Below are 21,428 nucleotides of genomic sequence, written 5' to 3'. Positions count from 1 at the left end.
AAATCCTGTGTAGTTCTGACTATAGCTTCACAGTATTTGAATTTTTTTTTTTGGATGCTTGCAGTACTTTTTCTTTGATGTGTGAACTTTGAAATTTGGCTATGATGTTCTAGGGAGTTTTCATTTTGGGATTTCTTTCAGGTGGTGATCAGTGGATTCTTTCAATTTCTATTTTTCCTCTAGTTCCAATATTTTGGGACAGTTTTCTTTAATAATTTCTTGAAAGATATTGTCCAGGCTTTTTTTCTTACTAATGACTTTTGGGTAGTCCAATAATTCTTATATTATCTCTCCTAGATTTATTTTCTAGGTCAGTTGTTTTTCCAATGAGAAATTTCACATTTTTTTCTATTTTTTTACTTTTTAAAAATTTTGTTTTATTGTATCTAGGTGCCTCATAGAGTCATTAGTTTACATTTGTTCAATTCAAATTTTTAAAGAATTATTTTCTTCAGTGACCCTTTGTACTTCCTTTTCCACTTGGCTAAATCTGTTTTAGGGAATTGTTTTCCTCAATAACTTTTTGTATTTCTTTTTCATGGTTCTCTTGCATTATTTTTATTTATTTCTCCAATTTTTATTCTACTTCTCTAATTTTATTTTTAAAGATTTTTTAAGCTCTTCCAGGGCCTGAGACAAATTTGTATTTTTCTTTGAAGCTTGACCTGTAGCCATTTTGTTACTATTGTCCTCCTCTGTCTTTATGCCTTGATTTTCCCTATCACCATAGTAATTGTCAATAGTCAAGCTTTTTTTCTTGTTTTTTTTTTTTGCTCATTTTTGTGTCTTGATGTTTATATTCATGTTGGGCTCTATTCCTAAACTGTCCTAAGGTTTGTGCTGAGAATCTGGGTCTTATTGGTAATTTTTACTGGGCTTCAGGGCTTAGCTGCTTGCTTTCGCTGGATTGTTAAGCTAAACAAAGGCTTTCTGGTGGCTGACCCTGGAGGAGTGATCTTGTTTTTGGTCTTCCCCAGAGGTGGTTCCTTGCTGCTGTTTGCAGGGCCTCTCTGTTATCAGGCCCTGGAGGAGTAATTTTGTTTTCAATCTGTCCAAGTGTGCCTGTGTGTATGTGTGGGAGGGGAGGTCCTGGTAACCAGTCACTCTGCTGGGAGGCCCCAGAAGGGTAATTTTGTTGCAATCTGCTGAGGATTGGAGCTCCCTGCCTCTGCTTTGTCTTGGAAATAGTCTCTTTGCTGGGAGGTCACAGGGGTGGGAACTTATTGTTGACCTATCTTGGGCAAAGTTTCACTACTCATCAGCAGTGGAGTCAAAGCTCCATGGGGGTCTGTGATAGCTTTGGGGCACCTGGTGAGGGTCCCTGCTATGCTGTCCAAACTGCTCACCTGCTCAGGAAGCTGTTGGTTTGCAGGTGCATGGAGCCTCACTAGTGGAATGCCCCAGGCTTAGAGCCCTGTTTCAGGCCCCCTGCTGTGAGCCCAGATGCTGCTGCTGCTGCTGTAGCTGCTCCTAGACCTCACTTCTTTCCCACCCAGGTATGACATACCTTTCCTGATGGGTTGGTAGATTGTTTCCCTACTTCTGGAATGATTCAGAGGCAGGTTTATGTCAGTTTGGAGAAATCCGGGAAAGCTTCAGTGAATTGCTTCCTTACTCAGCCATCTTAGCACAGGAAGTCCTGTCCATGCTTAAAAGTGTTTTTCTGTTCAGTTCTGGTCTTTTCATCAGGAAACCTTGAAAGTCCCCTATTTCATTGAATGTACATCTTTTCCCCTGAAAGAGAATGATCAGTTTTGTTAAGTATTTGATTCTTGGTTGCAATCCAAGCTCCTTTCCCTTCCAGCATATTATATTTCAAGCCTTCTGATCCTATAATATTGAAGCTGCCAGGTACTGTGAAATCCTGACTGTGACTCCATGATATTTAAATTGCTTCTTTCTGGCTTGGAGTATTTTCTCCTTCACCTGATAATTCTGGAATTTGGCTACATTATTCCTCGGAATTTTCCTTTTGGGATCCCTTTCAGGAGGCAATTGGTGGGTTCTTTTAATGGATGATTTTATCCTCTGATTCTACAATATCAGGGCAGTTCTCCTTGATAATTTCCTGGAATGTGGTGTCTAGACTCTTTTTCTGATCATGGCTTTCAGGTAGTCAAGTAATTCTCAAATTATCTGTCCTAGATCTATTTTCCAGATCATTTGTCTTTCCTATGAGGTATTTCACATTTCCTTCTATTTTTTTTTCATTCTTTTGATTCTGTTTAACTGATTCCTGGTGTCTCATGCAGGGGGTAGCAATCCTTATCTCAGACAAAACAAAAGCAAAAGTAGGTCTAATTAAAAGAGATAAAGAAGAAAACTACATCTTGCTAAAAGGTATGATAGATAATGAAGTAATATAAATACTAAACATATATGCACCAAGTGGCATAGCATCCAAATTCTTAGAGGAGAAGTTAAATAAGTCACAAGAGGAAATAGATAGCAAACCTATACTAGTGGGGGATCTTGACCTTCCCCTCTCAGAACTAGATAAAACTAACCACAAAATAAATAAGAAAGAAATTAAAGAGGTGAATAGAATTTTAGAAAATGTTAGAAAAGTTAGATATGATAGACATCTGGAGAAACTTGAATGGGGATAGAAGGGAATATACCTTTTTCTAGGTGGTAGGTACATGGTACATACACAAATATTGACCATTAGGGCACAAAAACCTCACAGTAAAATGTAGAAAGGCAAAAACAGTAAATGTATACTTCTCAGGTCATGATACAATAAATATTACATGTAATAAAGAAGCATGGGAAGATAGACTGAACATTAATTGGAAACTAAATAATCTCATCCTAAAGAATGAGTGGGTCAAACAACAAATCATAGAAACAATCAATAACTATACAAATTATTTGGAAAAATAGTTGAAGAAGGAGTTCTACCATATTCCTTTTATGACACAAATATGGTGTTGATATCTAAACCAGGCAGAGCCAAAACAGAGAAAGAAAATTTATAGACCAATTTCCCTAATAAATATCGATACAAAAATCTTAAATAAAATATTATCAAGGAGATTACAGCAATTCATCACCAGCATAATACACTGTGAACAAGTCAGATTTATACCAGGAATGCAGGCCTGGTTCAACATTAAGAAAATTATCAACATAATTAACCACATCAATAACAAAATCATATGATTATCTCAATAGATGCAGAGAAAGCTTTTGATAAAAATACAGAACTCATTCTTATTAAAAATCACTAGAGACCATAGGAATAAGTGGAGATTTCATTAAAATAAAACCTAAAACCATCAGTAATGGGGATAAATTAAAGGCATTCCCAATAAGATCATGGGTGAAATGGATGTCCATTATCACCTCTATTATTTAATACTGTACTAGAAATGTTAGCTTTACCCATAAGAGAAGAAAAAGGACTTAAAAGAATTCGAATAGGCAAGGAGGAAAAAAAAAACTTTCACTCTTTGCAGATGATATGATTGTGTACTTAGAGAATCCTAGAGAATCAACTAAAAACCTACTTGAGATGATAACTTTAGCAAAGTTGTGGGAATTAAAATAAATCCACATAAATCATCAGTATTTCTATACATAGCCAACAAACCTCAGCAGCAAGAGATAGAAAAAAAATTCCATTTAAAGTAACTGTAGACAATATAAAATAATTGGGAGTCTACCTGCTAAGACAAATCCAGGAACTCTATGAACACAATTACAAAACACTTTTCACACTAATAAAATCAGATCTAAATAATTGGAAAAATATCAATTGTTCATAGATAGGCTGAGCTAATGTAATAAAAATGACAATTCTACCAAAATTAATTTATGTATTCAGTGTCATACCAAATCAGACTACCTAAAATTATTTTAATTTTTAATTTTTTTAGTGAGGCAATTGGGGTTAGGTGACTTGCCCAGGGTCACACAGATAGTAAGTGTTAAGTGTCTGAGGCCGGATTTGAACTCAGGTACTCCTGACTCCAAGGCCGGTGCTCTATCCACTGTGCCACCTAGCTGCCCCTCTAAAATTATTTTAAAGAGCTAGAAAAATAATAACAAAATTCATCTGGAAGAACAAAAGGATGAGAATATTAAGGGAACTAATAAAAAAATGCACAGGAAAGTGGGCTAGTAGTACCAAATCTGTAGCTATGCTATAAAGCAGCAGTCATCAAAACCATGTGGTACTAACTAAGAAATAGAGTGGTGGGGGGGAAAGGACCCATATGTGCAAAAATATTTATAGCTGCTCTTTTTGTGGTGGCAAGGAATTGGAAATTGAGGGGATGCCATTTAATTTGGGGATGTCTGAACAAGTTGTAGCATATGAATGTAATGGAATACTATTGTGCTGTAAGAAATGATGAGCAGGCAGATTTCAGAGAAACCTAGAAGGACTTACATGAACTGATGCTGAGTGAGATGAGCAGAACCAGGAGAACATTGTAAAAAAAATGATTAACTATATCTAATCTAATCTGAAAAAATATATATAATGGTACTCATAAAAATTATAAGTATATAAACATTATAACTTTAGAAAAATTATAATTGTGCCATAAGTCCTACTGTCATCACCATTCAAATGTAAGAATTATTTTTTATTTTTATTTTATTTTTTTTTTAGTGAGGCAATTGGGGTTAAGTGACTTGCCCAGGGTCACACAGCTAGTGTTAAGTGTCTAAGGCCGGATTTGAACTCAGGTACTCCTGAATCCAGGGCCGGTGCTTTACCACTGCGCCATCTAGCTGCTCCAAGAATTATTTTTAACTGACTAGGGGACTAATCTAACTGGAGGACTAATCTGGGGACTTTTGATTGGCTGGCTATCTGACTGCTATTAATTTAATATGGGCCGTTTAAAAATTTCTCCACACTGCTCCCAAATTGATAAGCAAATGATTAAGAAGCCTCTTAACTAAATAATAAAAGCAGAATTTATTTATAAAAATCAATGTAGGGGCAGCTAGGTGGCGCAGTGGACAAAGCACCGGCCCTGGATTCAGGAGTACCTGAGTTCAAATTCGGCCTCAGACACTTAACACTTATTAGCTGTGTGACCCTGGGCAAGTCACTTAACCCCAATTTCCCTGCCAAACAAAACAAAACAAAAAATCAATGTAAAAGATAAGGGTTAAGAAATGCAAATTATATAACCTGTCTGCTTTTAATATAATAAGGGCCTTTGCTCTAGCTTTCTCCAACTTTCACTCTTTTTCTCCTTCACTCCAGCTCCCCTGCTTCACTTTCACTGCTCAGCTCCTTTCTTCTAACTCCAAGCCCCTTTTACTTTGTCGACCCTCCTGAAAAACCCCTTAGTGTCCTTACCTCTGTTGCCAACCCCCTGGCATCTCTAGTGTCTCTATATCATAGCCCTTCCTCGCTTTCTCGAACTTCTCTTTCTCCCACTTCACTTTCTCCCCTCACCTGTACTGTCTCCTCCCCTTTGTCTTGTCAGCCCCTCTTTTTATTAACCTGCTCTCAGGTGAAACTCAGGACTGGCTGCCCCTGGGCCAGCCAACTCCCATGTTGCCCAAGCCCACAGCTAGGGCTGGGCAAAGCAAACCCAGCATCCCTGAGGGTTTTCATGGGCCACACCCATGGCTCCGGGTTTTTATCTGTGCAGTTTAGCCCGGCTCAGAGGCCTCCATGTAACTGAAACAGAGGGAGAAGGGCCCTAACCCCTCTTACACAGAAAAAACCCCTGAAGGCCTAAGGCTTTTTAATCTCAGCCCAAAGGCAGGGTCCCCAAATCACAATAAATTTCCACAACATTGTACTCAATATCAACAACATTGGGGCAGCTAAGTGGTTCAGTGAATAAAGCACTGGCTCTGGATTCAGGAGGACCTGAGTTCAAATCTGGCCTCAGACACTTAACACTTACTAGCTGTGTAACCCTGGGCAAGTCACTTAACCCTCATTGCACCCCCCCAAAAAAACCAAAAGATAATATCAATAACATTGTGTGTTGATCAACTGTGATAGACTTGACTCTTCTCAGCAATACAATGGTCCAAGATAGTTCCAAAGGGCTCATGTTGGAAAATGCTCTCCAAATCCAGAAAAAAAAAAGAACTATGGAATCTAGATGCAGATTGAACCATACTATTTCTATTTCTTTTGTTTTTCTTTTTTTGAGGTTTTTCCTTTTTGCTTTGATTCTTCTTGCACAGCATGACTAATGCAGAAATATGTTTAATGTGAAAGGAGAAAAATTGAAACTAGAAATTTTATAAAAATAAATGTTATGGGGCAGCTAGGTGGCGCAGTGGATAGAGCACCGGCCCTGGAGTCAGGAGGACCTGAGTTCAAGTCTGGCCTCAGACACCTAACACTTACTAGCTGTGTGATCCTGGGCAAGTCACTTAACCCCAATTGCCTCACCAAAAACAAACAAACAAACAAACAAATGTTGAAAACTATCTCTACATGTAACTGGAAAATAATAAAATACTTTTATGGAAAAAAGAAATAGAGTGGTGGATCAATGGAACAGGTTAGGCACGGGAGACACAGTAGTAAATGATTATAGTAATTTACTGTTTGATAAACCAAAAAACTCCAACTTCTAGGATATGAAGTCAGTGTTTGACAAAACTGCTGGGAAAACTGGAAGATAGTATGGCAGAAACTAGACATAGACCAACATCTTACACAGTATACTAAAATAAGGTTAAAATGGGTACATGATTTGGACATAAAAAGTGATACCATAGGTAAATTAGGAGAAGAAGGAATAGTTTACCTATTAGATCTATAGAGAAGAGAACAATTTATGACCAAATGAGATAGAGAATATTATAAAATGCAAAATGGATGATTTTGATTATATTAAATTAAAACAGTTTTGTACAAACAAAAGCAATGCAGCCAAAATTAGAAGAGAGGCAGAAAGCTGGGAAACAATTTTACAGCCAATATTTCTGATAAAGGCCTCATTTCTAAAATATATAGGGAACTAAATCAAACTTATAAGAATCCAAGTCATTCCCCAACTGAGAAATGGTCAAAGGATATGAACAGGCAGTTTTCTGATGAAGAAATCAAAGCTATCTATTGTAATATGAAAAAATGCTCTAATTCACTACTGATTAGAGAAATGCAAATTAAAACAACTCTGAGGTACCACCTCACACCTATCAGATTGGCTAATATGACAAAAAAGGAAAATCACAAATGTTGGAGGAGCTGTGGGAAAATTGGAACACTAATGCTTTGTTGGTGGAGCTGTGAACTGATCCAAACATTCTAAAAAGCAATTTGGAATTATGCCCAAAGGGCTATAAAGCTGTGCATACCCTTTGACCCAGCAGTACAACTTTTGGGTCTTTTCCCATAAGAGATCATAAAAGAAGGGAAAAGGACCCACATGTACAAAAATATTTATAGCTGCTCTTTTTGTGGTGGCAAGGAATTCAAAATTGAGAGGCTGTCCATCAATTGAGGAATGGCTGAACAAGTTTTGGTATATGAATGTAATGGAATTCTATTATGCTGTAAGAAACAATGAGCAGGAGGAGTTCAGAGAAACTTGGAAGGACTTGCATGAAGTTATGATGAGTGAGATGAGCAGAACTAGGAGTACATTATACACAGTATCATCGACATTATGTGTTGATCAACTGTGATAGATTAGATTCTTCTCACAAATACAACAGTACAAGAAAGTTCCAAAGGACTCATGATGGACAAAGCTCTCCAAATCCAGGAAAAAAGAACTGTGGTATATTGATGCTGATTGGAACATACTATTTCTTTTGCTTTTGGTGGCTGTTTTTCTTTTTTGAGGTTTTTCCTTTCTTGCTCTGATTCTGCTCTTATGACTAATGCAGAAATATGTTTAATGTTGATAGATAGATAGATAGATAGATAGATAGATAGATAGATAGATAGATAGATAGATAGATAGATAACCTATATCAGATTACCTGCTGTCTTAGGGGAGAGGGGCAGGGAGGCGAGGGAGGGAGAAAAATTTGAAATTGGAAATCTTATATAAACAAATGTTTAAAACTATCTCTACATGTAACTGGAAAATAATAAAATACTTTTATCAGGAAAAAAAGAGTTAAGTAGTTAAGAAAGTTAAGCAAGTAGAAAGAAAGTTTAAGTATGTAGGAAGGAGAGGAGTGAAGGGCAAAAAAGAATGTTGTGCCCTGTTTGCATTGACAGAGTGAACAGATATATGAGAGTAAACAGATAAAACAGACATGTCCAGGAAACCCAGAAAGCTGGGGGCCTTGAATTTACAGCATGAGCTTAGTTGGGAGCCAGTTGTGTTTGCTACATGATTAGCACCAGAGAGTGACAATAACCGCAAGTCAGAAATGTGGAATTTTTATTATACATATATCCAAATAGCTGACATCATTTTCCAAATAGATGAAACTTTTCAGTCCTAAGTCTCTCTTCCCCTTCGCACTCTCACTCCCTTCTCTCCTCTAAAAAATTGTCATCTTATCCTTTGTTCAGGGAGTTGAAGTTTAGAACTTTTTCTCCCAGCCATACCTCTCTGTGTTGACTGATTAAGGAACATGCCATAAACCTGTACCTCCCCAGGAGTTGAAGTCTAGGCTTCTTCTCCTGGCCATAGTTCTGTATGCCAAATAATAAAGACTTTTTCTTAAATTTTGATTGGATCGTGTGGGTGAGAAATTCTTTGAAAGAAGAATATTTTCAGAACCAATCTAGGGGTAACAGATATTGGGAGAATATGTTATGATTACTATGGAAAGTGAATATTGTTTATTTTTAAACAAAACCTCAGCTTTTAATTACTGTAGCCCCAATAGACACAGAAAAAAAATTTGCTGATCATGGTATATGTAACTCATTAGGTAGAGTTTAATAAAAATCCATTTAAAAAACTTTAAAATCCAATGCAGCCAAAATTAGGAAGGAAGCAGAAAGCTGGGAAATCATTTTTAAAGCCAGTGATTCTGATAAAGGCCTCATTTCTAAAATATATAGGGAACTAAATCAAATTTGTAAGAATTCAAGTCATACTCCAATTGAGAAATGGTCAATGGATATGAAAAGGCAGTTTTCAGATGAAGAAATCAAAGCTATCTATTGCCATATGAAAAATGGTCTAAATCAGTACTGATTAGAGAAATGCAAATTAAAACAACTCTATGGTACCACCTCACCCCCATCAGGTTGGCTAAAATGACAAAAAAGGAAAATAATAAATGTTGGAGAAGCTGTGGGAAAATTGGAACACTAATGCATTGTTGGTGGAGCTGTGAACTGATCCACCCATTCTGGGGAGCAATTTGGGACTATGCCCAAAGGAGTATGGGACTGTGCATACCCTTCAACCCAGAATACCACTACTCTGTCTGTATCCCAAAAAGATCATAGAAAAGAGAAAAGGACACACATGTATAAAATATTTTTAGCAGCTCTCTTTGTGGTAGCAAAGAAATAGAAATCTAGAGAATGCCCTTCAATTGGGGAATGGCTAAACAAGTTGTGGTATATGAATGTAATGGAATACTATTTTGCTGTAATGATGAGCAGGCAGATTTCAGAAAAACCTGGAAAGACTTATATGGACTAATGCTGAGTGAAATGAGTAGAACCAGGAGAACACTGTACACAGTGATAGCAACAATATCTGATGATCAACTGTTATAAATTTGGCTCTTGTCAGCAGTGCAATGATCCAAGACATTCCAAAGAAGTCATGATGGAAAATGTTCTCCACATCCAGAAAAAAGAGCTGTGGATTCTGAATTTAGATGTAACCATACTGTTTCTACTTTTTGTTGGTTTTTTAAAATCTTTTTCAAGGTTTTCCCCTTGTGTTCTGATTCTTCTTTCAAAACATGACTAATGCAGAAATATGTTTGATGTGATTGTACATAGATAACTGTGAGTGTACAAATAAATACATAGAGAGAATATGCACATATAATGTGATTTCACATATATATGTATATATATGTGTGTGTATATATATATATGGTCAATTTATTGGAATAATTGAAAGGAGTTGTTTGATATAGTGCTAACTTTTTTAATCTTAAAAGCAATTTAAAAAAATTTTCCAGTTATATGTAAGGATTTTTCAACATTTGTTTTTTTAAAAGAAAAATATATGCAAAACACCATGTATATTTCAATAAACTACCAAATTTTTGTGAAAAACTGCCCCAAACAGGTCAAATCCCAAAAGAGCAGGACACCAGAACAAAAGAAGCTGCACATTCACCCTACTTTAGTAAAGACTGCTGTTTCCAGTAATATTAAAAATGGCTCTCCCACAATTTTGGAGAAAAAAAGCAGATGTTCAGCAGAGAGAGCTTTGTAAGAAGAAGACTTCATTTTGGAAGCCATGATATCAGGAAGACCAATGTACATGGCAATAATGATTCCATTAATTAAATGAATGAAAAGAACTTGACATAAGTTCTCATGATATGATTTTAGAATGAAAACTGTAATGTCTTAGATGTTCCCTAGAACATCCTAGGCTGCTAGGAATCTTTCATGTGGAAATGCTGGAAGGAGTTGAGAGCAGAGAGAGAGAGACAGAGACAGACAGAGACAGACAGAGATAGACAGAGAGACAATGCATATCAGAGTTAGGAGTTAAAAACTCTCCTGGAATGTCCAAGGAGTAGGCAAAGTGAAGCCAGAGTACCTGATCATGGAGGCTGGATGGTAACTTTCAATGGAGAATCCTGATCCGGATTAGTCCTTGGAATCTCTAATGTCATGGTTCAGTGGGATTAGAAGTGGGAGAGTAGGAGATGTTCAGGAGCTGAGAATGGACCTTGTAAGAAACAGGAGAGTTTTAGCACACAGCCTGGTGTAGCTATGGGGAAGAGAAGGAAGGAGGTAGGAGAGGACTCGGAAGAAGAGAAATCACAGTCAAGAGTGCCCTGAGACTCCAAAGGGCAGATCTTGGAATGTCCTGAAACAGAAATTACTGGCTCTAAATGGACCATAGAAGTAAAAATTACATAATTGGCAAGGCTGTATTCTCAGACAGCTTCTTACTTGACAGAAATATTGACCCCTTTTAGATCATTTGAAAAAAACAAAAAGAAAATAGATTTCTCTTAAGAGATCAAACCTAAATTCTAATATAATTTTTTAGGATGCATTGGAAATGCAAAGGAAAAAAAAGCTGACATCCTTAACCAGAGAGCCTTTAGATATCAGTGAAAACACTATAAATTATTTGTCCACTGAAAAAATACCTTACAAACCCCAAATAATCTTATGTGAAATCCAATATAAACATTTGTAATTGCTTCATTGATAAAGATAGTACTTCAAGGAAGTATTTAAGATAATGAATATTCAGTATTTAGGGGCATTACAACTGGGTGACATGAATTAAAGACTTATAAGTGGAGAAGACTTCTGTTTGGAATTCAGCATATGGGTATGACACCAGTTATTTCTTGAAATACAGTAACAAATTAAATTTACATAAAAAATCCACACCAAATCTTAGGAGGTTGCTCCTATATACATGAAAGGAGAAAATAAAGAGAGCCTTTAGAAGAAGGAATATCTGATACTGGAGAGCATAGCAAAGTTGAGAACTGGACTGTCCTCCAATTTTCAATATACCATAGCTGTGAGGGTTCTGAGAACCTCCATGAACTGCTGTGGAATGGGTCTTCAAATACAAAATGTCACCCATTTCAAGTATTACTTTAAGTATATTGTTGGTGGGGAAAATATTTTCCAGTCCTAGGTAAATAATGAAAAGGGAAGGATTTAGAATTTCTGGATGATATCAATCATTTCATTCAATTTACTTTGTGCACTGGACTGTATACATTTTTTAGTTTGTTAATGATCCAAGAGACAAATGCCCTCATTTGATCCAAAGGAGGGATGACGTGAGTGAAATTTCCCCTCCTCCTTACTCTTCTAAGTGATTTTAGAGTTTAGTAGCTGATAATGCTTTGAATGGTAAACAAAAGAAAGATGTAAATGTAGATTATGGGTCAACTTGTTCTCTAATATATCTTTCCATGAATGTAACCTACAGTTTGTTGTCAGATTAGTCATTCCTTATTGATATACGTGATTTAAGAGCATTTTTTTCAACAAAAATTTATTTTATTTTTTCCAATTACATGTAAGTGTAGTTTTCAACATTTATTTTCATAAGATTTAGAGTTCCAAATTTTTCTCCCTCCCTCCCTCCCTCCCTTTCTTCCACCCTCCTCAAGACAGCAACCAGGTTATATATGTACAATCCACAAGTGCTCTTTTTATCACTTCTTTCTAAGGTTGTGGATAGTATGCTTTATCATCAGTCCCTTGGCATTGTCTTGGATCAGTAAGGAATGACAAGTTTAAAAATCAGTTTTGTATCCTGAGTTCAAATTTGGCTTCAGACACTTGACACTTACTAGGTGTGTGACCCTGGGCAAGTCACTTACCCCTCACTGCCCTGTCCATCCCCCCCCCAAAAAAAAATCTGCTATAAATCTGGACTTGATTTATAAAGCACCGGCCCTGGATTCAGGAAGACCTGAGTTCAAATTTGGCCTTAGACCCTTGGCACTTACTAGCTGTGTGACTTTGGGAAAGTCACTTAACCCTCACTGCCCCACAAAATTTTTTAAATCAGCTTTGTAAATCATAGGCTGACATTTCTTTGGAAACAATAATGTCATGTATTAGAATGTCCTTAGCACTCTAAAAGCCAGGTATGTCAGTTCCTCTTGAAGGTCAATTGTGAGGTAGCATAGGGAACTTTCCAGGTAGGTATAAGTCCCTACTGTGAATGTCCCAGGTTGGAGTAGGGATAACAGAACAAACCAAACCACAGAACACACAAGACAGACCTTAGAATGGGCTACAAACCACCATATGTAATGGATGGAAGCCCTCTGGGAACATGTAAAATAGTATGAATGGTAAAGAGTTCTTTTAATATATATTCTATGTGACCCCAAATATAATCCATTTCTAGTGACTTTCAAAGACAAGGAAGATTTTAAATAGACAATGAATTCTTTCTGTCAATTTAATTTATATTCTGCCATAGCTATGATTTCAAACAAATCACACTTAGGTAAAAGTATGAATTTAATAATTGAGAAATGGTCGAAGGATATGAATAGCCAGTTTTCAAATGAAGAAATTAAAGCTATTTACAGCCATATGAAAAAATGTCCTAAATCACTACTGATTAGAGAAATGCAAATTAAAACTATTCCAAGGTACAAGCTCACACTTATCCAACTGGCTAATATGACAAAAAGGGAAAATGATAAATGTTGGAGAAAAATGTGAGAAAATTGGAACACTAATGAATTGTTGGTGGAGATGTAAACTGATCCATCCACTCTGGAAAGCAATTTGGAACCATGCCCAAAAGGACATAAAACTGTGCATAAACCTTTTACCCAGTCATACCACTACTAGGCCTGTATCACAAGGAGATCATAAAAAGAGAAAGGACCCACGTGTCCAAGAATATTTATAGCTGTTCTTTTTGTGGTGGCAAAGAATTGGAAATTGAGGGGTACCCATCAATTGGGGAATGGCTCAACAAATTGTGGTATATGAACATAATGGAATACTATTGTGATATAAAAAATGAAAATATGTTTAACATGATTAATGTATAATGTGTATCAGATTTCTTGCTGATTGCTGGAGGGGGAGAGAAGGGAGGGTGGGAGAAAAATTTGTAAGTCAAGAAAAACTTTACATGTAATTAGAAAAAAATTTAAATTAAATTTAAAAAATAAAAATAAGAGAGTGAGGGTTAAAGTACTATCTACTTTTGGCAAGCTAAAAAAAAAAATAAAAACAAAGCAAAACACCATCAAAGTGAAAAAAACTTGGACACCAAAACAAAGGCAGCTGCCAATTGGTCCTACTTTGTTCATGACTATTATGGATATTTCTATGAAGAAAAATCAAGGAGAGCATATTTGCACAACAACTTGGAGGGGTAGTATAATATCAACTTAGAAGAGACAGGAGTAAGTTTTAGAAATCTGCATGTCAGTAAGATGAATGTGAATTTTAATAATTATTCAATAAAAATATAAAGAAAAATCTTTAAAGATGATAGGAGGTTATGGCCTTAGAAGTCAAAATATATGGCCTAAATAGGCCCTTGGCAAATTGAATATGTGGGGTTCCCGGGTTCTTTCACAGATATATGTGGGAGGGGTTCAGGAGTTTAGGATATATAACTTCCTAACTAGGGGATAAGTCCTGCCTCTAAATGTGCAGATCTTAAGTGTAAAGCTGAGAGCCAGTACTAATGGGGGTGGATCATGGAACATGGAATGCATGAGTATGACAGAAATTTGGAATTCAGGACCAGGAACTGGATGACACAGCAGAATATACAAGGCCAGAATGGTGAGGGCCTAGAGAAGAGAGAGGGCAAGATGTATGGAGACTGGAAAGGGACATTTTTTCAGGATAGGGAGGATATGATCACACAGAGTACCAGGTCTGGGAGTTGCCATGGAGACAAAAATAAGAGAGCTAGCAGTGCCCACAGAAGAGGGGACCAGAGAAAAGATGGCCCTTAGGGAAAAACAGACTAGATCTTATGGTGCAGTGCAGGCCACTGTAGGCTACAGTTTGGAGGGTTCAGAGAACAAAAATCAACTAGTGGAGGAGTCTAAGGAAGGATTTATTTTTATGTAAATACCGAGTGGGTCAGTTGATTGTCAGTTTTTACCTAATTGTAAAATATAAGAGAAAGGCTGAATTTTCATAGATAATGCTTTCATTCAAATATATTTTTATTGGGCATCAGTCCTCTAGAAGAAAAACGAAGAAACAGAAAAGACAAACCTCCAAGCTCCATTCCACTGCCAAATTGGTGGTGAGATTTCTGTCAATTTTTCTGCTAGCAAAAACCAACAACAAAAAGAAAAACAAAACAGAAAACCACAATACCTCCACAACAACAACAACAAAACTATATTGTGTGTTTTTTTTCTTTTCTTAGTAAAGATTGCTTTTTTATTGCTATTAGGAAAAATGAATATTGATCAATTTTCTAGCAAAAAGCCTAATACTCAGAACAGAGAGCTTTTTAGGGAGACTTCTATTTGAAGTCAAAGTATCAGTAAGACCAGCATACATTGTACTTATAATTCAATTTATTAAAGGAAAACAATAGCCAGACTCAAGAGACCAGGCTATGGCTTCAGAACCAAAAATGTTATGTCTTTTGGTGCTGAAATAAATAAAGGTTTAGCGTTCTGGATACCCTTCATGTGCCAATGTTGGAAGCAGTTGATATCAGAGAAACATAATTTTTGAGATAAAAATTGAATCCTGCCTCTGAATGTACTAATGAGGAGTGGCAAGTGTAGCTAGAATAGGTGACAATGAAGACCACCGGAACCCAGACTGTAGGGGCTTAACTGAAATTTTGTTCCCAGAATCCTGACCTTGATTTGGCTGTGGAGTCTCTCATGTCATTGTTCAGAGGGACTAGAAGGGGGAGAGTGGGAGATCTTCAGGAGCTGAGCATGGAAATTGTCAGGAACAGGTGGGTTTTAGCCCATGGGCTGGTGTAACCATGGGGAAGAGAGGGAAGATGGTAGGAGAAGAAGGGATATCAGAGCAGTGGGTGCCTGAGACTCCAAAGGGCAGATCTTGGCATTTACTAAAAATTACCCTGTTTGATTCCTAGGGAATCTTTGAGAATAGAAATGATCACCTCTGAATGGGCTCATGACTGGAAAATTCGAGAAATGGCAAAAATTGATTTTCATTTATAAGTTGTCCCAAATAGGAATTGGTAGGTACTTAATAAAATTACCTTTGTTGTAGGTGATTTATAAAACACGTGGAAGGTACATTTTCCTATGAGATCAAAATTAAATTAAAATTGAAATTTTAGCATGCGTAGGTGATGTAAAAAAAAAAAAAAGAAAAGAAATCTCATTCCAGGAACATTAGGATGTGAGCACACAGAGTCTCAGGCCTGGTAGTTGCCATGGAGATGAAAATGAGAGAACCAGCAGTGCCCATAGAAGAGAGGAAATGAGAACAAACAAATCTCTTAGGGAAGAAAAGGTCAGATCTTTCAGGTTCCAGGAAAACAGGATATGCTACAGGTGGGAGGGCTGTGAGTATAGAAATCATCAGCTGGACAAGGGGCCTCCCAGTGGAAAATCTCACAACTCACAAGGATTTCTTTTCATATATATATATATATATATATATATATATATATATATATATATATACACACACACACTGGGTAAATCCACATTTTTTTTCCATTTTTTAAATCTAATTTAAATCATAAGACAATGTTTTCGTAGGATATCATTGATTTATTCCAATATATTTTAGGGCTTTTGTGATGGATAAGAAAAACCAACCAACCAAACCAAACAAACAAGAAATCCCCAAAGCCCTTCTATTTCCTTTATTGATTGGTTCATTAATTTTCAGGTTAACATTTCAGGTATCTTTCTGGGATTTGAATATTCTGTGTCTAGCCAGCCACCAGTTTTCACCTCCAGGCTCTCGGTGCCAGCCCAAATATTTTGAGATCCAGTCTGGACTCAAAATTTGGAGGCCTGGCCTGGTAAAAGTCTCTCAAATTCAGAACTTACATCCTTTTCACTTGACTTCCAAAAAGCTCTTTGATTAGGGGTCTGGCTATGCCCATGGATGACTTGGTAACTTTTGTCCATTCTGACAGGTTGCCCCAAAATGGGGATGGCTGCAGTTTGCATTTATGGACCATATGTGGCCCCTCCAACAGGTCCCAAAAGGGGACAGCTGCCTGGTTCTATTTTCAAATCATGTACTACAAGATTGCAAGTATTTGGAAAATTAGCAGAATTTGAGTTGTTAATATGAATGCATGGATCACTTGAATTTGATGAAGGTGCCTTATTATCCAAAATAATTTTTTATGAAACCCTGGGTCAATAGGAGCAAAATATCCTTCAACTGAACTCCAAACTGAACCCAGATTCCTAGCAGATAAACGTCCCTACCTGGTGACTTCTTTCCTCAGGACAGTAAGTCCCTGTCTAATGGGGACATCTGGGCCTTCTCATCTTTGCCAAACCTACTTTTGGAATCCTGTAATCTTATCATGATGCTTCGGTATTTCCTCCATACTTGTTATAACTGAAATTGTTCAACTGCTTTTTGCTTCTGGGTTGATATTGTATCATACTATTGAAACTGATCACATGTTGTAACCAGTGTACAAAAAAAACCAAACCACACCAAACCAAACCAAAACTAAAAGAAACCTTATATACCCTCAAAAAGAGGGAGTTCCTAAGCTCCCTTCTCTAGGAGGGAGTCTCCACATGATCATGTTTCTTTCTTCTAGGGACAAATAAATTGGTATTAGGTTTGCTTTCTGTCTATGATCTCTTTTTTCCTGTAGGAGAGAAATTCTTTTCTCTTATCTATTTTGTTCATAAATGGACAGGCATGGAAACAAATTGTAGGAGATACTATAAAATTGATTTATCTGATCTGTATATTATTATTTTTGTAGGATACACCAGATAAAATCTATATTTAATTTTCAATCAGATTTGATTGGAAATTAGAAATGGAATTCATCCTGGAAGACAGATTTGTGGCAAACACCTGGAGAAGGTTTTCTCCTGAATAAGCTATAGACTCTGACTTGCAAGGTATAAATTCCTATCCAGTTTTCAACTCAAACATCTAGCTCTTAGTGAGTCCTTGTCTCATGAAGATGCTCTCGAGTGCTTAATAGAAGAGAGCCATCAGAAGCTATTCCTCAGGTTGGGGCATATAAATTTCAAATTTTCTAATTTGCCTAAGTCCCATTATAGATCTGTTGCACTGCAAATGGTTAAGAAATATATTGTGATGTGTACAAATATTGTTAAAATTACTGAAACTGACTAAAGATAATGAAAATCTAAATTGGCCTATTTATTGGAGCTCCTCTGACCTGTATAAATTATGTTAAATCAGGTTATCTTATAGAAAGGCTGTTCTTGGCCTGGGACCCCAGAGGATGCAGCCACATTGCCCCACCCTGTTCCCTGGTTCTGGAACAATTCCTGAAACAGCAGAAAATACAAAAAGAGAGGGTGAGATGATTTTCCAGCCAAAGGTGGTTTGGAAGGTCAGCAGAAAGGGTCTGCAATGCCAAGGTGGGAGTGGAGCAGAGACCCTTGGTCGTGCTGACACAGATCGAGACCCAAGGAAATAGAAACTCTTTGGAACTGCGTTACGTGTGTCTATGTATCTGATTGCGTCTCATGGTCTCTTATGTGTGGTCAAGTTTCTGTTGAAAATGTAATTTTTTTTCTATTTTGAGGTTCTTCATCATTGCTCTGATTTTTCTCTTATAACATGACTAATGCAGAAATATGTTTAATGTTGTTATGTGTATATATATATATATATATATATATATATAAAACCTATATCAGATTACCTGCTGTCTAGGGGAGGGGGGAGGGAGGGGAGGGAGGGAGAAAAATCTGAAATTGGAAAGCTTGTATAAACAAAAGTTGAGAACTATCTTTACATGTAATGGGAAAAAATAAAATATTAATAAAAAAAGATAATAAAAAAAGAAAATGTAATTTTTTGGGGGGCAGCTAGGTGGCTCAGTGGATAAAGCACTGGCCATGGATTCATGAGGTCCTGAGTTCAAATCCAGGCTCAGACACTTTACACTTACTAGCTGTGTGACCCTGGGCAAATCACTTAATCCTCATTGCCCTGCCAAAAAAAAATAATAATTTTGTGCTTGGAATTTAGGAGAAAGTTTATTTTAATTGTTTGATTAAACATCCCCCAAACTGCCTTGTTATGAAAATAAGGGGAAGGGCAGAAAGAAATTTGCTTCTCTAACAGTATCTTGCAAACTAATTAGAAAACTGAATGTGGCATTAAAATACTACTTTAAATTTTGTTTAGAACTAGAAAAAAGGCAATTTCAGTGACTGTAGGAAAGTAGTTTTGCTACAAAAAGTTCTCTGGCTTGTGTTTTAAAGCTGACAGGCTCACCAAAAAAGGAACAGTTTTGTGTCATCAAGAAATCATCCAAAAGTTCAGTGTATTTGATTGGACCATCAAGTTAAGAAATTTGGGGATTCATAGAAACTAAAGTTAAATAAAATATGTTATATACTGCCACTTTGTAATAGAAAACAGGAAAATATGAAGTGCTTAGAATAAATGTTTCTTGGGTGAAATAATAGTAAAATAAAATTATCATTTGAGGTTCTCTATATTATATAATTTGTAAAATAGATCCCAGTATAATTGGATCAATTCTGGTCTCATTTTAAGTGAAATTTATGACTGTGATGCTCTATCAGGAAATTTGTATAGTTTTAAGGCGTTACTTCACTTATGTGATTTGTAATATGGAAAAGAAAAGGGCTATATTAGAGATATTGTCAGAATTTGGATTCTTTGTTTTTTTATTTATGAATTTAATTGACTGTAATAATATTTTTCTGTGAAGTGGGCATAGTAAGAAACTTTTAGAATATCTTCAGCTGTATTTTAAGGCTTTAAGACTTAGACACATGCTCAGTAAAGGGAATGACTTTCAAACTGTCCAGTTTCCAACTAGTAAGGTTGTCTACTTAAGCATGTCTAGCAACATTTTAGGATAAATTTTTAGGAAGATTTTAAATCTAATGTTACATAAGGATTGGATATGGTAAAAATAATGGTTATTGGTTAATGTGCTTATTATATGGAGAATAAGTAGCTCCTTGTGCCATCCAAATTGAGAATTATTTAACTCCTGTGAAATGGGTCACACCCTTGTCAGCATTTAGCCAGATTATTTACCTGTAGGCGATAAAAGTCCAGGGACAAAAGGAAGGCCCTGTAACAGGAAAGAAAAAAGCCTTCACATTTTTGTCCATGAGTGTTATCAGTTTCTATAGTATGATATAGGCAAACGCAGTTTAACAATTTGTTACAACAAGGATGGAAGAAATAACGAAGCATCATAATAAAATTACAGGATTCCAAAAGAGGGTTTGGCAAGAATGAATACACCCCTATGTCCCCATAAGATAGGGACTTCCTCACCTGAGGAAAGAAGTCACCAAGTAGGACTTTTATAAGCTACCTGTCTGGGTTCAGTTTGGAGTTCAGTTGAAGGGTAATTTGCTCTTATTAACCTAGGGTTTCATAAAAAATACTTTTGGATAATAAGGTACCTCTATCCAATCCAGGTACCTCTGTATGCCAAATATATACATATATATAAATATACATTTATATATAAATATATAAATATATATATATAAATATATAAATATATATATATATAAATATATAAATATGTATATATTTGGTGAGGCAATTGGGGTTAAGTGAATTGCCAAGGGTCACACAGCTAGTAAGTGTTAAGTGTCTGAAGCCAGATTTGAACTCAGGTCCTTCTGACTCCAGGGCTGGTGCTCTATCCACTGCGCCACCTAGCTGCCCCCCCATACATTTTTATTAGCATTAGATTGTAAGATTTGGAACACCAGTATGGAGAGACACTAGAACAGAGAAAGTGGGACACATGGGGCAGTGCACAGAGCACTGACCCTGGAGTCAAGAGGACTTCACTTCAATATGGCCTCAGACACTAGCTGTGTGACTCTGGGAAAGTCAACTAACTCAGATTGGCTCAGAAAGGAGAATATATTCAGAGGCTGAGAAGGCAATTTTTCAAAGCTATGGGATTTTAGCAAAGAAAAGGTTGGGCTGGACAATAGCCATAGAGGAGGGAAGAAGAAAAACAGGAATTGGCTGATGATTGGAAAATGCCAGAAATGGCAAAAATTGATTTTCACATGTTCGTTGGCCCAAATAAGAATTGGTAGGTAATTAATAAAATTACCTTTGATATAGGTTATTTATAAAACACGCAGAATGTTCATTTTTCCTACATGATCAAACATAAATTCAAATTCAAATGTTAGCATGTGTAGGTGGTGTAAAAAAAATAAAATCTCATTTCAGAAACATTAGGATGTGAGCACACAGAGTCTCAGGCCTGGTAGTTGCCATAGAGATGAAAATGAGAGAACAAGCAGTGCCCACAGAAGAGAGGAAATTAGAACAAACAAACCTCTTAGGGAAGAAAAGGTCATATTTTTCAGGTTCCAGGAAAACAGGATATGCTACAGGTGGGAGGGCTGTGAGTACAGAAATCATCTCCTGGGCCAGGGGCCTCCCAGTGGAAAATCTCACAACTCACAAGGATTTCTTTTCATATACATATACATACATATATATATATATATATATATATATATATATATATACTGGGTAAATCCACATTTTTTCCATTTTTAAAATCTAATTTAAATCATAAAACTGTTTCTTCATAGGAGATCATTCATTTATTCCAATATATTTTAGGGCTTTCATGATGGATAAGAAAAACCAACCAATCAAACAAAACAAACAAAAAATCCCAAAACTC

The sequence above is a fragment of the Dromiciops gliroides genome, chromosome X (genome assembly GCF_019393635.1).
Source record: "Dromiciops gliroides isolate mDroGli1 chromosome X, mDroGli1.pri, whole genome shotgun sequence".
NCBI lineage: Eukaryota > Metazoa > Chordata > Mammalia > Microbiotheria > Microbiotheriidae > Dromiciops > Dromiciops gliroides.
The sequence above is the reverse complement of the archived record's forward strand: the minus strand, read 5'-3'. Positions refer to the sequence as shown.